Source organism: Macaca nemestrina, chromosome 10 (assembly GCF_043159975.1).
Source record: "Macaca nemestrina isolate mMacNem1 chromosome 10, mMacNem.hap1, whole genome shotgun sequence".
Classification (NCBI taxonomy): domain Eukaryota; kingdom Metazoa; phylum Chordata; class Mammalia; order Primates; family Cercopithecidae; genus Macaca; species Macaca nemestrina.
Genome location: NC_092134.1, coordinates 7,588,924 through 7,611,693, shown reverse-complemented (window position 1 = coordinate 7,611,693; position 22,770 = coordinate 7,588,924). Strand labels below are relative to the sequence as shown.

Genomic DNA, 22,770 nt, shown 5'->3' with positions numbered 1-22,770 from the left:
AGAAATTACATTAAACTCGGTTCAATAACATTGCTCTTGAAATGTGTTTTAGGGTTTAAACACTTGTTGAATTATTCCAGATCAGTCTAGCTTTGTAAAGTTGCAGGTGTTTTGCTTCTTAAAAATCTGTTTTATTTGCTTGAAAACTCTTTTTGTTAATGGCTTTCCATTCTTGGTCACTCTGTGAATTGCTAGGGGTGGAGACATAGGAGACATAGACAGGTGAAGGCAGGGGCTGTGTGTTCCACAAAAGTGTTTTTTGACAACTGCAGATAGAGTTCTTTTTTTAGCAGATTGAGTCCTCCTCCAGATATGTTTTCTTTTCTTTCATCTGAGCTGTTGAGCAAACCCAGCCTGGAGTGGGTTTCTCATACTGCGGTACCAGCTGCTGTCATCTTAGCTGAATTGAACTGGACGGTGAGATGGCCTCTTGTTGTAGATAATTGCTTCTTTGATTTGTTGCTCAAAGACCCCCAGGGTGCAGCTGCAGGATCGCAGTAGAGTGTGAGGCTGACTGTGGAAGTCAGTGACAGCCCCAGTTATCTCTGAGGCTGGAGTTATTCATGGACCACCTTCGTGATTTGTGCTCATACCAACATACCACCCAAACTCTTTCCCCTTTACTAGTTTAATTTTGATTGATACACATTTTTTGGGCAATAAGTCTATCTTAAAATTTTCTATCACTCACTAAGGTGGAAAATCAATCTCTTGATTTTCTAGTTTTATTTTTTCCTAGTACACATTAAAATAAATGCATAGTTATTACAGTAGTGAGTTTACTATCTAAACTCATCTTACCTTGGCAACTCCTGACTTCAGGGACTGGGAAGTTGGCATTGTCTCTCTTCTGTCAGACCTCATTATTTCTTCCATGTGTATGCACCATCATTACTAGTGTTCAATCCTTATCTTCTTTAAGTCAGTGCATATTTTTACAAAGGCAAGTTTACCTAAAACAGAAACTTTGTCTCTCTTTTGAAAATGGAAAGCCAGTATCACTCATGATAAATAGATGGCAACTATAAATAATAAATATATACAAAGCTAGAGTTATTACATCTAAGCTAGATAGGCGAAGGCTCTAAAATGCCTTGACTTTGAGGCTTATTAGCTCTTTCTGTTAAAAGGGCAGATTTGCAAGTGTTAGAGAAGGTTGAAGACATTAACAACTGCAACTTTCTACTTGATTTAATCAAAAGGGTTGAAAAAGATTAGAAACTCTTTTCCTTTCCTTTTCCTTTTCCTTTTCCTTTTCCTTTTCCTTTTCCTTTTCCTTTCCTTTCCTTTCTCTTGATGGAGTCTCGCTCCATCACCCAGGCTGGAGTGCAGTGATGTGACCTCAGCTTACTGTAACCTCTGCCTCGTGGGTTCAAGCGATTCTCCTGCCTCGGCTTCCCAACTAACTGGGACTACAGGCATGTGCCACCATGTCTGACTAATTTTTTGTAATTTTAGTAGAAATGGGGTTTCACCATGTTGATCAGGCTGGTCTTAAACTCCTGACCTCAGGTGATCCACCCGCCTCGGCCTCCTCAAGTGCGTGAGCCACCGCACCCGGCCGAAACTCTCTGTATTTCTTTTACTCAATGTTATTTAATGTTATATCCTTGTCATATCACCTAAAGTTTTCTCATGTACCCTTAGGGTATCTGTCCCATATTCTGAAGACACTTATTTCTATCAGTTAAATTTTTGTTTCTATGTTTTAAAATTTATTTTTTATTTAAAAATGTTTATTAAAAATCATATGTATTTATGGGGTACAATGTGATGTTTTGCTATATGTTTAAAGCATGGAATGATTAATTCAGCTTAATAAATCCATCACCTCACATACTTATTTTTTGTGGTAAGAATATTGAAAATGTACTCTTTTAGCAATTTTGAAACATATAATGCATTATTATTTATTATAGCCATCATTTTGTGTAATAGATCACTAAAACTTATTCCTCTAGTCTAAATGAAAGTTTCTTCCTTGTTTTTTTTGAGATGGAGCCTTGCTCTGTCACCTAGGCTGGAGTGTGCAGCATGATCTCAGCTCACTTCAACCTCTGCCTCCGGGGTTCAAGCAATTCTCCTGCCTCAGTCTCCCAAGTAGCTGGGATTACAGGAGCGTGCTACCATGCCAGGCTAATTTTGTGTGTTTTTAGTAGAGATGGGGTTTCACCATTTTGACCAGGCTTGTCTTGAATCCCTGACCTCAGGTGATCCACCTGCCTTGGCCTCCCAAAGTGCTGGGATTACAGGCATGAGCCACCGTGCCCAGCCAGTTTCTACCCTTTGATCAACACCTCTCCTTTCCCCATCTTCCCAGCTCCCCCAGATCCTGATAACCATCATTCTACTCCCTACTTCTATGAATTCAACTTTGTACGAGTCCACATATAAGAGAGGTCATGCTGCATTTGCCTCCATATGCCTGACTTATTTTACTTTAAAAATTTAATGCTGGGCATTTAAAACAAGTTACCAACATTTTAAAATTAGGCAAGATTGTTTTCTTTGATGTAGATTGTTTTGTTTTGCTCTCACAGCAAAAAAGGATTAAAAAACTAGACAAGATGAAAGTTTGGTTTTTAAATTTATTCCCGTTTCTTCTTGATAATATTTGAGGGGATAAAAAAACTGTATGAGAGTTGGGTATCTAAGGTTGGGGGACCTGTCTGGCATATTTTTGCTCCCCTGATTTTGGGAGGTTAGCTCTGCAGAGCCTCACCATGGCTCTTTGTTTCACATCACGCCCAGGAGCTTGGCAGCTGGAGGCTGCCTTGTGGACCCTATTGTTGGAGGTGATCAATGCACCTTGGAATTTATGGCCAGAGGGAGCCTTTTTAGTGACAGAATAAATAAATGTCCTAGGTCACATGAGAGTAGATGCTGACAAAATTTGTGTTGGACAAAGACCTTATGTAATTCTCAGGCTTTAATTTCCCAAGGAAAATAGCTTTATTATTGTCACTTTCATGTACTTTATAAGCAGGTTTGGCAACTGAAAGAAACATGATCAATTGATCTAAACAACAGTCTAGTGAATGCCAGGGGTTTAATGTATTTTTTATTGAAACCATGGGAGGTGGATCAGTGTTATGTAATATTTCTCATATGGGAGATTCATTAATTTATTAGTTCAACAAATATTTGAGTGTTTTCTATTTGCCAGCCATTGCTTTTGCACTGACTAGATAGTTCTCTGATCTAATGAGACTTATATTCTAGTAGGTGAGACACAGAAATCCTTGGTATTTTGGTGTTTATGGTGACCATTTTTTTTTGTGAATCAAACAAGTAATGAAGTGCTTGTTTGCTTGTTTGTTTGTTTGTTTGTTTGTTTCTTTGTTTTGAGATAGGATCTCACTCTGTTGCCCAGGCTGGAGTGCAGTGGCAGGATCAAGGCTCAGTGCAACCTCTGCCTCCCAGGCTCAGGTGATTCTCCCAGCCTTCCAAGTAGCTGGGACTACAGGTGCTCACCACCACTCCTGGTTAGTTTTTGTATTTTTTATAGAGATGGGGTTTCACCATGTTGGCCAGGCTGGTCTTGAACTCTCCAGCTCAAGTGATCCGCCTGCCTCGATCTTCCAAAGTGCTAGAATTACAGGTGTGAACCACCGTGCCCAGCCATTTGTTGATTTTGAATGGAGCAAGAGTCTAGATGAACCCAAGGTGGGAGGGAAGTAAGGTCAGATGGCTGTCAAGGAGAAAAAGTGCCTGGTTACGTGTGACTATGGTCTAGACGTGGGTCCACATTGGCAGCATTGGTGTTTTATGAATTAGGGAGTGGCATATTGTAAGTGATTTTGTAGCAATGCCAGCTAATGAAAAATGGCTATCACACATGAACAAATTAGTAGTTCCTTTTACATTTGCATTTTTTGTTTTTTCACTGGATTTGTTGCATTTTTTGTTCTCTACTTGTTTGTTTGTTACAATTTAAAATGCCCGTGGAGGCAAGACGAGGAGTGAGCAGGCTGAATAAAGTGAGACAGGCATAACCAAAAAGCCATGGAGAGCTAGAGAGGGAAGAGCAAAGGCTCTGAGATGTGAATAATTTAGGCTTTTAGGAGAAATAGAAAGGTTTTTCCTGGATCCAGTGATAGCTGATTGAGTTTCCTGTTATGCAAAGATAAGAACAGTTCACCAAATGCATGCAGCCTGGTGAAGCTGTTTTGATGTCTCACAAAGAAGTGTGATGATCTGGCTAATGTTGCACAAGGACCTGTTAGCTATGTTAGAAATAAATCTCACATTCTCTAAAACCCAGAGCTTCTTTGCTTTGTATTCCTCTAGGTGTGTGGTACTCGTAGTTAGTCTCTAAAGGCTGTTTTTGAAGTGATGACACAGTTAAGGACTCTGAGGTACAGGGGAGACATTGTCTAAGAAAAGGTTCTGAAGATCCTTGGCAGCATTATCCATGATCTTGATTGACCCAGACAGAAAGAAGTCTTCTATCTTAAAAGTATTTGCCTCTGTTTTTTTTTTTTTGGGGAGTGGGGTGGGTAGATTTGTGACCCATTGCATAAGAAGTCTCTCTTCTGAAAAAAGGGGTAAGAGTTTTTTGCTTCTTATTTTCCAAGTCCCTGTCAATAGCACTGGAGCTTAGTCCACAAACACAGCTAGAAATACTGGACCCTTGAACACAGTAACTCAAATGGGTCCTCTGGTTGTTTATTAATTAAAGAACAGTTGGGTCTCTTGTCTGTGTGCAGTGAACAGACTTTGCCCTTGCAGGAAGGTGAATCAAGGCAGTGTCAACTGGAGCTTGGTCTTCTTGGTCTTTTGTGTGTCCCTACATAGACTGGAAGCCCCACTTCACATGTCACAGGTCTGTAGCCAACAAGGTCTTCCCTCCTTCTATAGGCTGAAAAGCCACTGTGGATACCTTTTATGGGAGCGGCATTGGACATAGCTTTTGAGATGTGCAACCCCAGTTTGTAAATCCCACCTACCTTGTTGTTGGTAGTCATTTATTGAGCCGCTGTACCAGGCTCCAAGTAGGATATTGGAGGTTTAAAATAAGAAATGGTGGTGAATTTTAACAAGCTTGTTACTGAGATGGAGAAACATCTGTCTCCATCTTCCATCCTTCTGTTTATTCACTTATCCATTATCCATCCACCCATCCTTAACTAACAGCAAAAGGCAATGTAAAGAATTCTGGATACTGAGATGAACAGAGAGTGAATACTAAGGGAGTTCAAAAGAAGGAAAAGTCTTTGGGGGTCAGGACTGTTGTGGAATGATCAGAGTCTTTGACTAGAAAGGAGGAGTCTTCCTCTACAATCTGCTGTTCTGACTACGGGTTTGATGTTTGGGTTCTGAAAGGCTGGCAGTGTGGCACAGATGATAATTATACACGAGGCATGGAGGGCTGCATAACACAGGATTTGGTTGTGGGGGAGGTTGTTAAATCTCCTTTTCCAGAGGCATTTTGGAAACATAAAAACCTATTGTCGCCCTGGTGCTGTGGCTCACGCCTGTAATCCCAGCACTTTGGGAGGCCAAGGTGAGTGGATCACTTGAGGTCGGAGTTCAAGACCAGCCTAACATAGTGAAACCCTGTCTCTACTAAAAATACACAAAAGTAGCCGGGCGTGGTCGTGCATGTCTGTAATCCCAGCTACTTGGGAGGCTGAGGCAGGAGAATTGCTTGAACCTGGGAGGCAGAGGTTGCAGTGAGCCAAGATCCCACCAATGCACTCCAGCCTGAGCAACAAGAATGAAACTCCATCTTAAAAAAATATATATATATATATAAAATAAAAAACCTATTGTCCAGTGCGGTTTAATTGCCAGGTTCCTTGAACTTGGGCCATAATTTGAGCTGATCACTGTAGTTGGAGCATTGTGTGTTGGTCAACAGTCTGTCCAGGAAATACTCTAGGCCAGGATGGTGAATATGCAGCAGAAAGCTGCCAACTCCGGCACTTGCTTATGGCTCACAGAACTAGTCACAGCATTCTCTTCCGCTGAGCCCACAGGCGGCCTCAACATCTTTTCCAAAACAGTGTTGCAGGCACCCAGGGCTATTTGACTGCATAGATACACAAGGTGAAATGTCCGCCATCCCTGCTCCACTTCTGGCTCCTGCCCCGGCAGCTATTGCACACATGTGGATATTGTTTCTGAAAATCAGAACTTGATAGCATCCTTTTATTCCTTCTTATTTTACACTTCATTGCATTTTATCCTCAAACTACAAAAGCAATCCCTACTAGTTACAAGGCAACAACACAGGAATTGACCAAGGAAAAGCCAATGATCTCTCCCATTCTGGCCTTTGTCTTTCTATCGCCCCTCTTTTCTTCCATATTTTGTCTACACACACACACACACACACACACACACACACACACACACACACGACTGATAAATCTAGTTTTTAAAATTGGGTGTTGAGGATACAGCTATGAGCAAGACAGAAAAAGTCCTCAGGGAGCTTGTGTTCTAGCTGGAGATACAGACAATAAATAAGTAAACAAATGAAGTATAATTTCAGGGAGTACTAAGTGTTATGCAAAAATTAAAGCAGGATGTCAGGATAGAGCATGATGGGGCATGAGGAGTATTTTAGATGGCGTGGGCAGAGAAGTTGCAGCTCCTTTCCTCCCCCTCTCCTTCCTCACCTACCCCCCTCCCCTCCTCTGCCCTCCTCCACTCCCCTCCCTTCCTCCCCTCCACTCCCCGCCCTTCTGCTTCCCTCCCCTTCGCTTTCCTTTCATCCTTTCCTTTGCTTTCCTCCATTCCTTTCTTTCTTCCATCCATCCTTCCATAATTCATCACAGATATCTCTTCCTGCTCTCTCTTTTATAGCCGTAGAGCCACCACACTTCCTGGGCTTGAATCCTGGCTCTGACTCTTATTAGCTGTGTGATCTTGGGAAAGTTACTTAAACTTCCTGTTCCTCACTTTCCTCAACATTAAAACTGAAGATGGAGTTGTTATGATAATTTAGAGAGATACTATGGAGCCTAGAACACAGCCTGATACTGGAAAGAACTCAATAAATATTAGTGGCCATTTTTGGTTGTTATTATGGCATTCCATCAGTTCCATGCAGCAGCTATAAGCCAGACCTGTGGACATGTGGCCAATGTATCTTCTAGATAAATTGGCAGTCTTTTAGTGCCACTGCTGTCATAAGTAGGGCAGCTTTGTACAAAGAGGCCTGATGTCATAGCCCTATGGTATCTTGTATATAATAGGTGCTTTTCAAGTATTTTAAAAGTTTAAAGAAAACTTTATATAGACATACACCCACAGACAGAAAATGCACAGATTATAATTGCATAACTCAATGCATTTTTACAAAATGAACAAACCTGTGTAACCGTCACTCAGTTCAAGAATCAGAATGTAACCAGCACCTCATAAGCTCTATATGCTCCTTCCCAGGGACTCCTCTCCTCTCCATGGTTACTACTGTCCTCGCAACTAATACCATTTGGAACATACACAAATCCGTGACCCAGCAGTTCCACTCCTAGCTAAATATTCAACAGCAATTCACAAATGTGTTCATCGAAAGACACACACAAGAATGCTTATAGTGGCATTATGTACAAAGGCCCCAAACTGGAACAACCCAAGTGTCCATCAACAGTAGAATGGATGAGTAAGCCACAGTATATTCATGCAGTGAGAAAACAAACTACTGCTATATGCAATAGCTAGGTTAATGTTGGTAAACGTAACGTTGATCCATAGAGACATGTGATTCCTTTTCTGTGAAATTCAAGAGCAGGCAAAATGAGTCTCTGAAACCTTTTCATTGCAGTGGCTTAAAAATATGTGTATAAATTCTTTGATAGTCCTTACTTCATGAGGTGAAGCTGAGTTCTCCATTCTGTGAATGTGGGCTGGATTTGGTGAGTCACTTCTAACACATAAAATACAGCAGACATGAGGTTATGTGACATCTGAGACCAAGATGTGAAAGCATTGCATCTTTCTCCTTGTTCTGTCTCGGATCATTTATTCTGGAGGAAGCTGGCTGCCATGTTGTGAGGATGCTCAAGTAGCATCTAAGGAGAGGGCCACATGGTGAACTGAGGCCGATAGCCATTTGAGTGTGTCACCTTGGAGGTGGAGCCTCCAGCCCCAATCAAGTCTTCAGATGACTGCAGCCCCCACACCATGACTGAAACCTCGAGAGAGAGAGAGAGAACAAAATGCTCTTGAATTCTTGAAACTTTAAGATGAAAAATACTGTTTTGGGGTAGCTAGGTTTTGGAATGATTTGTCATGCAGCAGGAGGTAACTAACATATTCCTCTTTATCCTTTTCAACTCTGGGGTCTGCACTGAAGAGTTATTTTTTTCACAGCAGGATTAAAACAGATTTACCAAAGAATAGTGTGTGTGTGTGTGTGTGTGTGTGTGTGTGTGTCTCACTATCAACAATTGAACTTTACTGTGTCAAAAGTGGTGTTAGGAGATTGTGTTCCTGGACTTAGTAAATGGAGAAAAATGGTCATGGAGGAGAATTGTTGGGATGGTGAAGGAGCAGAAACTCCTCAGAGAATGCCTTTGCAGAGTGCCCTCAGGCTGCAGGTCATCTGCAGTCACGTTCATGTCAAGGCACGTTGCCTGCTGGATAGAGCTATGCAAATGGAAGCTCTTGTTAGCAGAGGCCACTTCTTTTTTAGGTTGAAAGCAGAGGTGACTCACAGAGACTTGCCCTTAGATTGGGGCCTGTGGGTATTAGTTAACAGCTTTCCATAGCCTCTACCTGCTCAGCTACTCACCTTTATATCACTTGCCCGGTACTGGAGGCACTTGAGGTTACTACCATGGATCTGAGTTGATGGGACATGGGTAGCCTTTTGAAAGGTTTCCCAGCCCCAAGCCTAGCAGCAAAGTAGCAGAGACCCTACCCCACTCCCCTGCAGACCTGAAGGGGCCATGGGAGCCACCATGTGGGATGGCTCAGGGGCAGTCTGTGTGGGTGCACAGTGGAAGTTCTGCTTGCATTCTTCTCCCTTCCCATCTTTGTCCCTACACAGAACCCCACAACTATACCTCCTCCCAAACCCTAAAAGAGAGTACAGAACCTCAGGAGGGATTCCATCCAGTTAAATTAAATTAAATTAATTAATTAGTTTTTTTGAGATAGGGTTTCACTCTGTTGCCCAGGCTGGAGTGCAGTGAAGTGATCTCAGCTCACTGCATCCTCAACCTCCTGGGCTCATCTGGTCCTCCTGCCTTAGTCTCCCGTGTAGCTGGGACTACAGGCACACACCACCACACCCAGCTAAAATTTTATTTTTTTTGTAGAGCTAGGGTTTCTCCGTGTTGCCTAGGCTGGTCTCCCAACTCCTGAGCTCAAGGTATCCACCTGTCTTGGCCTCCCAAAGTGTGGGGATTACAGGCATCAGCCACTGCACCCGGCCTTAGTTTTATTTTTAAAACCAGCCTGGCCACATAGGACTGAGAATCAAAATTAATTTGGATTTTAGAAAGTAAAGAAAATAATATATTTTTTGAGTTTATAGACTGAGAAATATACCTACTATGTGCTTTCCTCTCCATCCCTGGGTTGGGAGACAAGGGGCAAAGTGGAATAAGATTTCCACCTTACGTGAAGGCTGGAAGCTAGTTTAGTGGGGACAATTTAGCTGGTGTGGTTAAAAATGGGTTGGAATAGGAGATATGTATTTAGTGCTTGCCATATGCCAGGTCAGGCACTGTGCTGTGTCATGGAAATACATTCACTCGCTTAATACTCAAGGCTACCATGCAAGTGGGCGCTGTCATCCCCATTTTCCAGACACGGAAACTGGGTCTTAAAGAGGCTAAAATAACTTGCGTTGGGCTACACAGGTAGAAAGTGGCAGCACTTGGCTTTGAACCCAGGCATCGGGGTCTGGAGGTTATGCTCTTAGCCCCTTCATTACACTGCCTTTTTGGGTACTTTCAAAGGGACCTCAGTAGAGGGAGGTTTGGGGCACTTCGTGTGACCAACAGCCAAGATCATACCAAGAAACCCCACGTGGCTGAGGCCAGCTCACCTTCTAGGAGGAGTTGCAGATTGGGACCAATAACCACAGGACCACTAGGCCAGCCCTGGCTCTGCACTCACACTTGTGTGATTGTGGATGTGTGAATCATTTCTCTGTCACAGGGTCGCAGGCTTGCATGAGGAACACCTGAGGTAATACGTGTGAAAGTACTTGGCAAGTATTCAAGTGGCAATTGGATGTGAGGTGCTGTTAGCGCTGCTCCTCCTGAGTGACAGGGGAGGGTACATCAGGCTGAGCCCTGGGGGCCCCGTGATCCACTGCCAGCTTCCCTCCTGCCTAGCCTGCCTCTGTGCCCACATTTGCAACATGGGCTCCAACACCAGGTTTTACTGGAGACCATTTGCCACTAGAGGCCATGTCAGTAAAAGAGAAGCATAAGCACCTTCCAGGAGCATGTGCCTTAGGTTGAGAAGCCAAAGCAGCTTTGCCTTTGATATCAGTTTGTTGGTTTCTTTCTGTATTGGATAAAGCCTGGCATTTCAATCACAGGGACCTGCTGCATTTTGGGTGTTTTGATTGTTTGATTAATCTGAGAAGTGCATATTGAGCATTGAGTGTGTACAAAGCATTGTATGAAGTGGGGACGATACAAAAACCAAACAAGATATGTCGTTTCTGCTGTTATGGGTCTTACTGTTTGAGACAACAATAATGTATATGAAAACTTACACTGGTGATTATTTAGTATTCGGTGTGATAAATACGAGGAAGGAAAAAATAGACATGCAATACAAGAAAAAAAACAACCTGGTTTTGTGTACCTGGGAAGGCTTTCTGGAGAAGGCGTCAATTAAGATGAGAATTGAAAGATGGATAAGATTATCCAGATAATTGGGGGTAAAAGGACTGGGGGGTGGTGTGAGGAATAAAGGTTTCAGGCATAGCAAACAGTATATGCAAACGCCCATATCAGTCAGGGTTCGGGCAGGAACAGCCTGGCACACCTCAAAGAGAACTTAATGAAGGGGCTTTTGATGAAGACGGAGGCACAGTCAAGGAAGCCAGCCAAGAACAAGTAGCAGTGGCAAACAGTGATGGCCCTGGCCCAAGGAAGTGGAGACAGGAAGGTTAATTACAGTGAGAGAAGTTATGGAACAATGCTTCCTGCAGGAACTTCAGGGGACAAACCTAGCCACTGTCACAGGAGGAAGAAGCTGGGGATAGAAATATCTCAGCCTCGCTTTTCTCACTGTCTAATTTCCTGCTGTCCCTCCTATTGGTTGAACCCAACTGGAAGCCAGAGAGAGGACGTGGGAGCCTCTGAGTGATGCTGTTCATATCTGTCAGCCTCTAATGGTACAGGGCAGGGCAGAAAATTCTGGACAGTGGATCTGGAGGGGCAAACAGAGAACAACCCATATAGCCAGGGTAGGAACTGAGGAAGACAAGGAGGAAAGCCTGGAGCCACAAGCCTAAAGAGATCATTCAAACGGCACCCACTAAGTGCTTAAAATTCAATTATCAGAGGACATCAGTGAGGTGGCTACTATGATTTCATTTTACGGATGAGAAAACTGATGCTCAGAGAGGTTAAGTAACTTGCCCATCTGATAAACAGTACAGCCAGGATTTGAATCCAGGCAGTCTGGTTCCAGAGTCCATGCTTGATGGATTCTGGACTTCTTCTAACAGTGGAAGTGACTAGGGGAGAGTGTTAAGGTGGGCAGTGACAGCTTGGGATTTTGAGCAGATGACCTGGTTGCTGCATGGTTTGTAGCAGTGGTTGCACATGGTACATATGAGGATGATGGCAGCGACATGGAGAGACATTTGGGACTTGTTGATGGACTTGGGTGTCAAGGGGGCGACAGGGTTGATCCCCAGGTTTGTGGCTTGAGTACTTTGATGTTGGTGGTCCTTTCTCAAGGGGGACAAGAGAAGTAGGTAGTTTTGTTTTTATGTTGGGTGGGTTGATATCTTGAGTTCAGTTTTTGGACAAAGTAAGTTTGATTTTCCTTGCAACTTCTAAGAGATGATTTCAAGTTTTCATTTGGCTATGAATCTGGGACTTGGAAGAAAGTTCTGTGCTGTAAAAATAAGTTTGGGGATCATCATAATATGGAGGCCATTATCCTAAGTGAAGTAACCTAGAAACAGAAAATCAAATACCATATGTTCTCACTTCCATGTGGGAGCTACAGTGGGTCACATGGATGTAAAAATGGAAATAATAGACACTGGAGACTTCAGGAGTGGGAAGGTTGGAAGGGGGATGAGGGTTGAAAAGTTATCTATTGGGTGCAATGTTCACTCTTTGAGTGATGGGCACACTGGAAGCCCAAACCTCACCATTATGCAATGTACCCATGTAACAAACCTGCACAAGTACCTGTACCCACTGAGTCTAAATTTTAAGAAAAAAAATATAGGTGGCAAATAAAGCTGTGAAAATGGATGTATGTCTATGTGCATGTGTGTGCCTGTGTGTTTCTTGGTAGCTGTGAGGACCCAGGTTAGTTGAAAAGTCTTCGTGGACAGGAAATATCCAGTACATCAGGGTGAACCCTTGAGTATGTCTGGGTTGGAGAGGAAGAGGGGAAAAAATTCATTATGGCTGACAAAATGCTTTAAATTACTGTGATGAAATAATTATTAGCCACCTGAAAGTTCATATAACCAAACACTTTACAAATAGCAGGTTTGACAGAAAATGAGTTTAATTCAATAAAAGGTCAGGTTATTTTTGAGTTATGAATTGAATTTTTGTATCTTAGCTTTTTAAAATTAATATTTATTACCGAAGTGATGGGTATGACAAGAGAGGATCTCTGATTATTTCCATAAATTCCCTTTATTTAATATTTGCTCTCTGGCTCACAAGGGCAGTTGAAATATTGAACATCCTTCTACCATCTGTTCTCTTGTCCTTGGATTACGGAGGGTAAAGTTATGTGTGTATCTTCTGTGAACTTTGAGAGGGTTTTATCTGGTCCTCAGAGTGGTAGAAATGTCAGAGCCTGATTGCTTTTTGTCAGTGAACTTTTGATTGCAAATAGAAGACACCCAACTCAAAGTGGCTTAAGGGTAATTTCCTGGCTCATGTAATTGAAAAGTTCAAAGAGAGCCTCAGGTCTGGCTGGATCCAGACACCAAGATGGAGTGGCCAGAAAGCAAGCTCATTCCATTAATTGCCTCTGCATTTCTCTGCTGGTTTTATTCTCAGGCAGGTGGTGGACTCTTACAGTGCTTATTGCTTAGTGGAGAGACAGCTGGAATCAACAATCCCTGACAAATCCTGAGTCACATGTCTACTTGTGAGCCAATCAACTGTGGCCAGGGAATGGGAAAGTCTGATTGGCTTGGTTGGGTCATATGGTTCCTCCTTGGACCAATCACTCTGTCAGGAGGACACAATGCTTTGGTTGGTCACATACATGCCAATCCCTGAAGCCAACAGTGGAGGCAGCACAACCTGAACTACCTGGACTGAGCCTGAGTGTGGCTCCTCAATGGGAAATACAAGCGCTGTGTAGGAGTAGGGGCTGGATGCTGGGCGATTCCATTAATCTTCCTGGTCTTGTGTGTGTGGGACAACCAGGATTGGGAGTTTGTTGGATGATTCTCATAGCAGTTTTTCTCTAGTTCTCAGTCTTCCCCTGAAGCATTTTAGCACCAAAGGGTGATTCTTTTGGATGTCAGCATTTCAGTCTGGACTAGTTTATGAAGGGGACAGCACTTGGACACTCTTATCACCCATATTGTCATCGTGAACACTGTATAGTACTAATTATATGCCAGGCTCTGTTCTAAGCACTTTGTATATGCTGTCTCCATTTAATCCTTGCAGTGACACTGTGAAGTAGGTACTATTATTTGTTTGTTTGGTTGGTTGGTTGTTTTTGAAGTGCGATCTTGCTTTGTCCACCAGGCTGGAGTGCAGTAGTGAGATCATGGCTCACTGCAGCCTTGACCTCCTGGGCTCAGGTGATCCTGCCACCTCAGCCTCCCTGAGGTAGCTGGGACTGCAGGCACGTGCCACCACACTTGGCTAATTTTCATACTTCTTCTGGAGATGGGATCTTGCTATGTTTCCCAGGCTGGTCTCAAACTCTTGGGTGCAAGTGATCCACCTGCCTTGCCCTCCCAAAGTGCTGGGATTACAGGCATGAGAGCCACCGCACCTGGCCAGTACTGTCACTAGTATGCCCAATTTTACAGGTGAGGAAATAGAGGCACAAAGAAGTTACATGACTTTTCCACATTCACACAGCTAGAGTCTAGAATTTAAGGCAGACGTATAGCTTTAACGTCACTGTTGTAGAAATTATGTCTATAGTGGTCTTAACTTCACTGTTTTTTTTTTTTTGAGACGGAGTCTTGATCTGTCACCCAGGCTGGAGTGCAGTGGCACGATCTCGGCTCACTGCAATCTCCCCCTCCCAGGTTCAAGCAATTCCCCTGCCTCAGCCTCCCGAGTAGCTGGGACTACAGGCGCCTGCCACCAGGCCCCACTAATTTTTTGTATTTTAGTAGAGATGCGGTTTCATCATTTGGCCAGGATGGTCTCGATCTCCTGACCTCATGATCTGCCCGCCTCGGCCTCCCGAAGTGCTGGGATTAGAGATGTGAGTCACTGCGCCCGGCCAACTTCACTGTTCTATCTGTGTGTCTCTTAGGACTGCCTGTTTCTTTTGCACACAGTAGGTTAACACCTGACAGGTAGCAGATACTTGGCAAATAGACCTTAAATTAAATGGAATGCCTCCCAGACATACTTGAATCCCAAAGCCCTGAGACGCAATCTTCTTTCCAAATCCTTTTCATTTCAAAACCATTTTTAGTTCTTAATTACTCTACATTTACAAATCCCAGGTTCCCATGAAACACTATTACCCTACTAATTGAATCATGAGAAACCGTTTATTGGGCCCTGAGAAAATATCAACTTCCCTGCCTCCTGCCAAGTCTTGGTCATGGTGTGTATATATTTGTGTATTTAATGATTTTGCTGTGAGAGAGATGCACATTGTCATTAACTTATTGTGTGGAGCATAAGAACCAGAGTCCATGGTTGAGAATGACAGAAGAGAAGACTTTTTGCATTGGGGAACCTCTGTCATGTCAGAATTTAGATGTGATCTGAAGGAGGATTGATTTTCTTGGTATGAACCAATGCTTGGGGCACCAATGCTTGGGGCTATGAAGAGAAGTGAAGTGGATGAATAAAGCACATTCCTGATAGTGGGACAATAATGGACTTGAAATTGTGGCAGGTGTTGATTTCATGACGGTGACGCAGAATACTCAGCATTTGTGGGAAAGTTGCTTCCTGTTCTGTCTACATGCACTGAAAAAAAAAATAAGAGTGTGCCCCACACAGGGACGAGGACAGAAAGTTAGGGAGCATCAGCAGTTCAGCTTAGGGTCCAGTTTGCTTGGAAAATATATCATTGGCATTTGTATTGGGGGCAGACAGAGGTGGGCATTATCTAGACAGGGAATGAAAAATCTACATAGAGGGTTCTCCATGGAAGAACTATTGGCATTTGATGTGGGATGAGATTCTTCTGTGCACTACAGGGCATTTAGCATCCCTAACCCTAATCCTCTAAATACTGACAGTTCTTTGTAGCCTCACCTTACCTGCTTCCTGAGTTATTGGGAAATCCCAACTACCCCTACTCATTTTTGTATATGTACCTTCTAGGGGGTGGTATCTCATCGATTGAAGACCATTGCCTGTAGGGACCAGGTTGGTAGCATATATGACCAAAGAAGACCAATGTGAGAAAACAGTTAACATAGATACAGACACAGAAGTCTTTTCATTTCCTTCTAAGACAATACAGAGAAAAAGCATAGGGCAAACGTAGTAATTAGTAGCAACCAGCACTCAGCCTCAGTGTCAGGGAGGCAGTAAGGATTGGGGGTCGGGGGGATGTGGTAACTGGAGAGTGGGCCTTGGCTGATGGAGCAGCTGCTGCTCAGCTCAGGCCCATTGTTACTGGACAGGAATGCAAGTTCAGTGTGGTTAAGTTTCAGTGAAGTTAGAAATCTGAGTTTTTATGTGAAATTGTCTGATACTTAGTTATTGGCTATCAAATTGAAAGTTTTAAGACATGGTCTAATTGTTATCTATTGGTGAATAGCAAAATTACCACAAACTTAAAGACTTAAAACATCACCCATTTATTATCTCATAGTTTCTGTGGGTTGAGAGTCCAGGCATGACTCAGCTGGGTCCTCGGCTTTGGATCTCACAGGCTGCAACCCAGGTATTGTCTGGGCAGTGTTCTCATCTGGAGGCTCGACTGGTGAAGAATCTGCTTCAAGCTGACTCAGTTGTTGGCAGAATTTATTTCCTTGTTGTGGTATGGCTGAGGGCCCTGGATTTTTGCTGGCTGGTGCCTGGAGGCTGCCCTCTGTTCCTAAAGCTCCCCTTCCCCCAGGTTATTGTCACATAGGTCTTCCAACCTGACTGCCTGTTTCTTCAAAGCCACCCAAGAACGTAGTTCTAGAGTCAGTCAGCTAGTGAGATGGTCTTATAAACCTAATGTGGTCATGGAGCAACATTCCAGTGCCTTTGCCATATTAAATTAGTTACAAGGATTTACCCAAGGGAAACAGAGTTACAAAGCTGTGATCACCAGGAGCCAGGAATCATAGCAGATCATCCTAAAGTTTATATACACATACATATGGCATGTACTGTCACCAAATGAGTGGCTAAGTAAAACATGCTTACTTAGAGTGGCTGGGTCCAGTCATTTTTTGCTAGGTTTAGATACTTGGGGCCAAGGCAGAGTTTTGGACTTGCTTATCTTGTTGCTATGGAAGATGTGAAGAAGGAAGTGTGTGTGTGTGTGTGTGTGTGTGTGTGTGTGTGTGTGTGTGTATTGAGGGATGGGCTATAGGAGAGACATGGAATGGATTACCTTTCAGAGACTCTAGAAGGAACCCACCCTACCAACACCTTGATTTCAGACCTCTGGCCTCCAGAACTGTGAGAGCGTAAGTTTCTCTTGTTGTGAGTCACCAGTTTGTGGTAATTTGTTACAATAGTTCTGGGAAACTAATACAGTTAGCATAGAACAGGAAAGATCCAACAGGCAGCTTTGGGGTAAACTTACTCTGTTTTATTGGCTGCGGAAGGTGTTGAGGTTTGAGACTGGCCAAGCGTCTATGAAGCTGGAGTCTGGGAAGAAAATATTGCATTGTAGAAGCTATCATTTGGTTGGGGAAACAACATAATGACTGTCTCATTGAGGCATAGATAAACAGGTTGAGGATCAGATCAGCTTCACAGGCTAGATGGAGCTTCCTGCATACATGAACCTACTGCTGTTTTCATACTCAGAGCTGCCTTGGATGGGGTGGAGCAGACATTTCTACAATTGTAGCTGCAATGATTATTCTTATCTGTAGCTCTCTCTTGCTTTGATGGGCTCCATTGACTACAAGTCGCCTCTCCCAGTTGCTGATACCTAGCCATCTCTCAAAAGGTAACAAACACATGAAATCAAGGCAGCTGTTGTAGTAGAAGCACTGAAATAACTAAAATCATTCTTTTTCTTGTAAAAATTTGAAATTTCTGATTTGTCCAAAGCTAGACATATAAGTTGCTTAGTATTTGACTTTCTTAGACAAGAGATTAAACTGAGCAATGAGACGAGAGAGTGGCAATAGCTTCTAGAAATCAGCACGTGTTTCCTGGGAAAGTTCTCACTGGCATGCAGATCCCCCTTCAAGTGTCCTGTTCTTGTAGCTGAGTTTCATGACTTCTAGCACTTCTCTCTGGTGGATGTGCTTTTCCAGCACCAGTTGTCTGTATGTCCATCAAGATGGCTCCTGTTCTGACTCACAGGCCCAAAATATCTGGGTTTCTAGCCCCCTGGACAGGAGCATGCAAGACTGGAGACCCCACCTGCTCTGTGGTCATCTTGGTAGGCCAGGCTCCTGCCCTCTGGATCCCTTGGACTCTCTTTTCCCTGCCCTGTAACCTGTTCAAGTTTAAATCTTTGCTTGAAAGGAGCTCTCAGTAGAGTCTGATGTTGCCAGCCTCCAGGTGCTTAGTGGGAGATGCAAGATTCTCTCTCTTTGGTTAATTTATCACAGGGAAAGTGGTTTGGTGGGAGAACCCCAATTAAAAGTATCTTTACAGTTTTCCTTAACCACACCCTGAAAATGCTCCTGTGCCTCAGGGCTGGGCTTATCTCAGAAAGGGTGTTGAATCTCTTTTGCATGACTCTGCTTGACAGAACGTGATGTCTGAGGTGCGTCCCAAAGAGTATTGCCCACAGAGTGTTCTGAGGACCCCCTGCATCAGAAGGGTAACTTGTTTAAAAACACAGCACTATGGGTCCTGCCCCCCCAGACTTATAGCATCGCAGTCTCTAGAGGTTGAGTCCAGATCTCTGTGCCATTACAAGTGGCACAGGTGATTCTGATATGCTTGAAAGTTTGAGAGCCTCTGGTCCACAGGGTTCTGATGCCTTCACACTCTCCCCTGCCCTTGGAATTTTTTGGGGATGTCTCTTACTGAACATCTTCCACCCTTGAAGTCTCATATTCATGGGACATCCGGAGATGGATGACACCTTAGATAAAGACCCTTCATTCGAGCAATATTGATTAAGCTCCTCCCATTTGCCAGGCATGGTTCTCAGCACTATGGATAATGCAGGAAACAGAAACTGCAGCATCTTTGCTCTCCTTGGGCTTGTATCTAGTGGGAGAGAAGATAATAAACAAGAGAAGCAAAGTGTACGTTGCGTACGGTTTAGTGCTAAGGAGAAAAAATAAAGCAGGAAACCAGCGATAGAAGTTGTTGAGGATAAGAGGGATTTGCCATTTTAGACTGGGTGGTCTAGGAAAGCTTCCCTGAGAGGTGACATTTGTCCAGATCTCAAGGAGATTAGGGAATGAGTCATGGTGGTGTCTGTGGGAGAGGCTTCCAGGCAGAGGGAATGGCAAGTGGAAAGGTTTAGAGATGAGATGGAATGTGCTGTTTTAGGAACCACGGGGAAGCCAGTGTTCTGTTCCCCACCAACATACAATATTAGCATATTTTCACACACATAAAATATACATTTTTATGAGCATTGCAATTCAAAGCTAGAAGGGTGTGATGGAGACATTTTCTTTTAGTATTTTTGGCTAATTAAAATTAATTGACTAAAAAGGGGAACCAAAATTTCATAGAAAATAATGACAAAAAACTTCATTGGGATATTTTTTTCTTCCTTGAGAAATGAAATAAAGATTATAATAAAAGTTTGTTTTATCTTATATTAAACAAAATTAGGGGTTGGCAATTCCCAATCTGTGCACTTTGAACCAAGAGTGCATGTTGGTAATTTGTCATTTTTTCTTCCAGTTTTCTATAACTGTACAGTATTGCAGTTTTCATTTCATGTTTGACATTGCCAGTAGGATCACAAAAAGGATCCATTTAGCGGGAATATTCGAGGGCTTCCCCAGTTTCCCCAAGAGCTTCACGACACTCGGCTACTGAATCCGCTGTCTTCTGAAGCACCCATTGTCCTCGTTGCTTTTTCTCCTCTTCACTTGTTCACTATCTATATCTATATCTATATCTATATCTATATCTATATCTATATCTATATCTATATCTATATCTATATCTATGATGGAGTCTTGCTCTGTCACCCAGGCTGGAGTGCAGTGGTATGATCTTGGCCCACTGCAACCTCCGCCACCTGGGTTCAAGCAATTCTCCTGCCTCAGCCTCCGGAGTAGGTGGGATTACAGGCATCCACCACTACCCCCGGCTAATTTTTGTATTTTTGGTAGAGACAGGGTTTCGCCATGTTAGCCAGGCTGGTCTCGAACTCCTCACCTCAGGTGATCTGCCCACCTTGGCCTTTCAAAGTGTTAGGATTATAGGCATGAGCCACCATGCCTGGTCGGTAAATATATCTTGAGGGGTGATTGTAGACCCTGGCTTCATTCTCTTTGTCAATAGCTTTGCATGCATTTGTCCATCCTCTACTATTACAAGATTTGCAGTTTCACTTTGCAATGGATTTGCATCGCTTTTGCATTGTATTTATAGTTGGCAGTTAGCAGAATCTGACCAATCAAGATGGTAGAGATATTGAAGTAGTGGGCAGGGTAGATGCTGCTGTTATCTGAGGGCCATGTGTGGGAAGGGACTGACATCTGGAAGAGTCCAGTCATTGATGAGTAGTTTCTTGTTCTGCCAATTTATCCTTCCCTATGTAATCCCATAATTTCAAGGATTCATACAGCAAATGTTTATATAATGAAGACCCTATGGAAATACACATATAAATTTTTTTTTTTTCCGTATGTCAGTTGTTATTATGTAAGTGAGACGAAAATGGTTCCTGTTTATTGGCCCCTGTGTTGTTTGTTTCTTCACAGTGGGCTGGGACCTGTTAGCTCAAAAGCCTGCTGGCACCAAACTCATATTTGTACACATCCAATTGTTTTAAACATAGCCCAAATAAACAGATTTTTAGACATTTGGAGCCTGCCTGTTTTGCATACCCTGCAAAACTGAGTCCAATGTCTGTTAGTTGTAAATAAGATAAACCTTTTAGCTCTAAAAGAACTCAAGCTGCAACCGCCCTTTAGAGCTCTCTGACCCAGAGACTCCCCACTGTGCTGCTGTGTGACATTATCTAGACATGTGAGCCCCTGTCTTGAATCCTCCTCTCTTCAGAGTTCCCTTTCCCTCCTTCCCTCTGGCTGGTGGCCCCTCATGCCACATCCTTTGGACAGTCTCATGCTGTGAGGAGCTCCTTTCATGTAAACCTGTCAAAGCGTTGCCCAAACAAAACTCGTTGTGTGCTACTGCCACCTTGTGGTCATATATTTTTCCATGCTCAGTGCCCAAATCCCGCAAACTCATTACAGTGGCGAGACCATTTATCTTTTCCACGTAGTTTTAGATATTGTAGTTTTTAAATAACAAGTGCTAAGAATATCACCAAGCCTAAAGATATTTCTCTAAAACAAACTTAATGAATATTCAAGACATAGATGTTCCTGGGCTTAAATTGTTCTAACAAAGATAATCTAAAATTAGGAAGGATTTGGACTAAGGACTGGGATTTAGAAACAATTGTATAACTTGTGTTTAAGAGAGAGGCACATGTCAATAGTCTGGTTTTAGGTTTGTGTTTTTGATAACCAGCATTCATTTGTTCTGTTGTAACTTGAATTTCCTTTCAGAAGCCACTCCTTGCTAACCTCTCCCATGTGATTAGGAGGGGGTTAACTTCACCCTTAGTGCAGGGATAGTTGTTGACCAGCTAAGCCCGTGAGCATTGTGCCTCTACCCTAGATGCCATAATGATTGGCTCAAGATTGAGCACTCAGTTTAATTCGGCCAGTGAAAACCTGTCTCCGGGATGTTTCATCCAAGTTAAAGAATTTTGCTTTTTTACTGTGGATGAGGATGTGAGATCTGGAGCTGCTGCAGCAACCATGAGAGATAGTTTATTGGTGAACAAAGCCCACATGCATGAGAGCTGAACAGGGTCCAGTGCCTAATGGAACTGGGGGTAACACTTGAACCTCTGTAGTGAGTTGCATCTGAATTTGGCCCTGCCTCTGGACATTTTCATGGATATGCACCGGAACTGGATTTTTAAAAATCAATTGCAACAGCCATGACATGTCCAAGAATTTGTTAGGTGTACAGCAATGTCCTTTGGGCCCAAACGATTGAGGACTGGATGTTCTCTAGAGCAGCCCTTATGAAATAAATGGATCTACTGTGGCAAATGGAGATATTTGCCTTGTCTAGGGATGTTAGAGGAATTTTCTGCTAAGGAAGAGGAGTAGGATCAGGAAATCGTATCTGGAGAAGAAGTGTTTAGAATCCTGGCTGGAGACTTAGGGTAGTTCCAAAGGACATCTCACAAGGTAGGAGGCTTAGATGCTTGTGTGTCTGATCTCTGGAGACCATATGGTAGTAGCATATTGTTAGGAAATTAATAATAGCTAACGCTGATCCACTTGTTTGTTCCAGGTGTTCTTCTAAGCACTTAATATACAGCAATTCACTTAATCTTCGTAATAGCAACACTGTAGGTAGACAGTGTTATTATCCACATTTTACAGATAAGGAAACTGAGTCACAGAAGTTCAGTGGCTATCCAAGGCCTCACAGCTAGTCCGTCTTGCAGCTGGAATTAAAATCTGGGAGTCTTGCTCCTAATCCTTCTCTCTCCGTCACCATCCTGACATTCTTTCCTGGGTGTATCCGGCTCTGCTAGGGAGGGAGGAATGGCCAGTGTTTCACTCCAAAGCAAATATATCAGAATTTATTTATTTTATTTTGTCAGTTTATTTTGTGTGTAGGTAAGCCACTGCTTTCCTAGACAGACTGTCTCACTCCCTTCTTTGATTCACAGATACAGCGTAACGTAATGGTAATAAACATGCCTGTAGCACTCCATCTGTGCCAGCACTTTATATTGTATTAGCTCACTGAACCCTTGCAGCAGCCTCACGAGATGGCCACTGTGTTAGCTTCCTGGGGCTGCCACAGCAAATGGCCACAAACGCGATGGCGTAAAACAGCAGAAATTTATTCTCTCACAGTTCTAGGAGGCCAGAGTCCCAAATCAATATGTCCGTAGGGTTGAGAAACCTTCTCATGCTTTTCTCCTACCTTCTGGTTGTTGCTGGCAGTCCTTCATGTTCCTTGGCCTATAGAAGCATAACTCCAGTCTCTCTCTGTCTCTCTCTGACTTCACATCGCTGCCTTCTTAGGTTCCCTGTCTGTCTCTTATAAAGACACCACCCATTAGGGT

At 43.2% G+C, this 22,770-nt stretch overlaps 1 protein-coding gene and 1 long non-coding RNA gene across 8 annotated transcripts in view; one reads left to right on the top strand and one right to left on the bottom strand.

Moving 5' to 3' along the window:
- The window catches only part of LOC105493580 (transmembrane protein 132B), a 504,000-nt gene that overhangs the window by 234,046 nt on the left and 247,184 nt on the right, over window positions 1–22,770 (top strand). The window lies entirely within an intron of this gene.
- LOC139356608 (uncharacterized) lies at window positions 8,018–22,763 on the bottom strand. Its single transcript, XR_011608698.1, has 3 exons — window positions 22,629–22,763; window positions 17,092–17,156; window positions 8,018–8,147 (listed from the first exon to the last, which is right to left on the bottom strand). It is a non-coding gene; the product is annotated as an uncharacterized lncRNA (long non-coding RNA).